The sequence below is a fragment of the Sapajus apella genome, unplaced genomic scaffold (genome assembly GCF_009761245.1).
Source record: "Sapajus apella isolate SASKATOON/1434 unplaced genomic scaffold, GSC_monkey_1.0 scaffold192, whole genome shotgun sequence".
Lineage (NCBI taxonomy): Eukaryota > Metazoa > Chordata > Mammalia > Primates > Cebidae > Sapajus > Sapajus apella.
The window spans coordinates 214,284-217,540 of NW_022437132.1; the positions used below are offsets into that span (position 1 = coordinate 214,284).

Sequence of the window (3,257 nt, forward strand, 5' to 3'; positions counted from 1 at the left end):
TTTTTTTTTTTTTTTTTTTTTTTTTTTTTTGAGACAGAGTTTCACTCCTGTTGCCCAGGCTGGAGAGCAGTGGTGCAATCTCAGCTCACCACAACCTCCACCTGCCTCAGCCTTCCAAGTAGCTGGGATTACAGGCATGCACCACCGCGCCCAGCTAATTTTGTGTTTTCAGTAGAGACAGTGTTTTCCATGTTGGTCAGGCTGGTCTTGACCTCCTGACCTCAGGTGATCCACCTTCCTCAGCCTCCCAAAGTGCTGGGATTACAGGCGTGAGTCACTGCAGCACCCAGCAGAGCAGCCCTTAAATAAACATGGAAACACTGCCAGGGAGGCATTGTGGCTGGCTTCTGCTTCTCCCGTTTTTAGGAAGGATGAGGTGGGTAAATAAACAAAAGTAGCCCATTCGACTACTTTTCTTTTTTTTCTTTTTGTCGGAGTTTTGCTCTTGTCACCCAGGCTGGAGTACAGTGGCACAATCTCAGCTCACTGCACCCTCCCAGGTTCAAGTGATTTTCCTGCGTCATCCTCCTGAGTAGCTGGGATTGCAGGCGTGCGCCACCACGCCCGGTTACTTTTTTGTATTTTTCTTTATTTTTTGAGACAAGAGTCTCATTCTGTTGCCCAGGCTGGAGTGCCGTGGCATAATCTTGGCTCACTGCAACCTCCATCTCCCAGGTTCAAGTGCCTCAGCCTCCCTAGTAGCTGGGATTACAGGTGCGTGCCACCATGCCTGGCTAATTTTTTGTAGAGATGTGGTTTCACCATGTTAGCCAGGATGGTCTCCATCTTTTGACCTTGTGATCCACCTGCCTCGGCCTCCCAAAGTGTTGGGATTACAGGCGTGAGCCACCCCACCCAGCTATTTGGCTGCTTTTCTAAATTAAAGAATTTAATGAAACAGAGCTGCTGACTGAAAGATACAGAGAAGCCTGTCATGAAATGCGAAGAACATGCACCAGCTTGTGGGGTCCAGTCTTGCTAGGGTGCCCCAGCTCACATTCTGGTTAGCGAAAGGAGAGCACACTTTGATTACTGTCTCATGAATGTGGCAGTCTGGAGTCTTGGCCTTTATGAAAAGCAGTGGAGTCAGCCTTGGTCAGGACGTGATGCTCCTGGGAGAGCAGCAGCTGCGGTCAGCATGTCCGTGGGTGTGAGCACTGAGAACCTCTGAGTGTTTCCTGGGAGAGCAGCAGCTGCGGTCAGCATGTCCGTGGGTGTGAGCACTGAGAGCCTCAGAGTGTTTCCTGGACAGACTGGAGGGCTTCTCCAGCAACATCAGTAGCATTTCTTGTTGAAACCTCACTTAGGTTCAGTTTGTGTTCTAGATTTGGTGCTTAATTTGGAAGACAATATATGTTTCTCTGTTTTTTTTTTTTTTTTGCAGCTTTATTGCGCTATAATTTTTTCTTTTTTTTTTTTGAGACAAGAGTCTTGCTCTGTTGCCTGGACTATAGTGCAGTGGTATGATCTTGGCTCACTGCAACCTCTGCCTCCTGGGTTCAAGGGATTGTCTTGCCTCAGCCTCCCGAGTAGCTGGGATTACAGGTGTGTGCCACCACGCCCAGCCGATTTTTTTGTATTTTTAGTAGAGATGAGGTTTCACCATCTTGGTCAGGCTGGTCTCAAGCTCCTGACCTTCTGATCTGCCTGCCTCAGCCTCCCAAAGTGCTGGGATTATAGGCGTGAGCCACTGCACCCAACCTTTTTTTTTTTTTTTTTAAGATGCAGTCTTGCTGTCTTGCCCAGGCTGGAGTGCAGTGCCATGATCTCGACTCACTGCAACCTCCACCTTCCCTGGTTCAAGCAATTCCCTTGCCTCAGTCTTGCAAGTAGCTGAGATTATAGGCACATGCCACCATATCTGGCTAATATTTTTGTATTTTTAGTAGAGACGGGATTTCACTGTGTTGATCAGACTGGTCTCCAACTCTTGACCTTAGGCAAATTGCCCGCCGTCCTCCTTAGCCTCCCAACCTGGCCTTTTTTTTTTTTTTTTTTGAGGAGGAGCCTCACTCTGTTGCCAGGCTGGAGTGCAGTGATGGGATCTCGGCTCACTGCAACCACCATCTCCCAGGTTCAGGTGATTCTCCTGCCTCAGCCTCCTGAGTGACTGGGACTACAGGCACCCACTACCACGCCCAGATAATTTTTTGTATTTTTAGTAGAGATGGGGTTTCACTGTGTTGGCCAGGCTGGTCTCAAACTTCTGACCTCGTGATCCACCCACCTCTGCCTCCCAAAGTGCTGGGATTACAGGCATGAGCCGCCGTGCACAGCTTCTAGATATACTTTATAGAAGTGATACCATACAGTGCGTACCTTTGGAGCTTGACTTCCTTCACTTAGTGTGATGTTTTGCAGTTCGTCCGTGTCGTGGTCTGTGTTTTTCCGTCGCGGAGCAGTGCTCCTGCCAGGGGTGCTGGCTGCTGATCATCTGGATCGCTCCCAGTTGGGGCTCTTAGGAATAATTCTGCTGTGAACATTCATGTGTAGATGTTTATGTGGATATGTTTTCATTTCTGGGGTACATTGCTAGGAGCGGAATTGCTGAGCCCTATGCTAAGTTTGTGTTTAACTTTCTGAGAAGCTGAGAAGCTGTTTTCCAAAGCAACTGTACTATTTTACATTCCTACCTATAATGCTGAGGAGGCCTTTAGTTTCTCCAGTCCTTGCCAACACTTGTTATTTTCTGTCTTTTTGATTATACCCACGTTAGTGGGTGTGAATTAGAATCTCCCAGTGACTAAAAGTGTTGGGCTCCTCTCTTCATGTGATTTTTTTTTTTTTTTTTTTGAGACGGAGTTTTGCTCTTGTTACCCAGGCTGGAGTGCAATGGCGCGATCTCGGCTCACCGCAACCTCCGTCTCCCGGGTTCAGGCAATTCTCCTGCCTCAGCCTCCTGAGTAGCTGGGATTACAGGCACGTGTCACCATGCCCAGCTAATTTTTTGTATTTTTAGTAGAGACGGGGTTTCACCGTGTTGACCAGGATGGTCTTGATCTCTTGACCTTGTGATCCACCCGCCTTGGCCTCCCACAGTGCTGGGATTACAGGCTTGAGCCACCGCGCCCGGCCTCTTCATGTGATTTTTAATCACTCTTGTATCTTCTTTGGTGAATGTGCATGCAAGTCTTTTGCTGATTTAAAAAATTTTTTTTTAAATTTCTTTCTTAGCAGGACGGGCCATGGAAGTTGGAATCTGCTATGGCGTGTGTAACAACTCACCTGCCCAAAAAAAAAAAAAAAAAAAAAAAAAA

General features: G+C 47.7%; 1 protein-coding gene across 2 annotated transcripts in view; it reads left to right on the forward strand.

The window, feature by feature from the left end:
- The window catches only part of FAM234A (family with sequence similarity 234 member A), a 33,020-nt gene that overhangs the window by 19,179 nt on the left and 10,584 nt on the right, over window positions 1-3,257 (forward strand). The window lies entirely within an intron of this gene.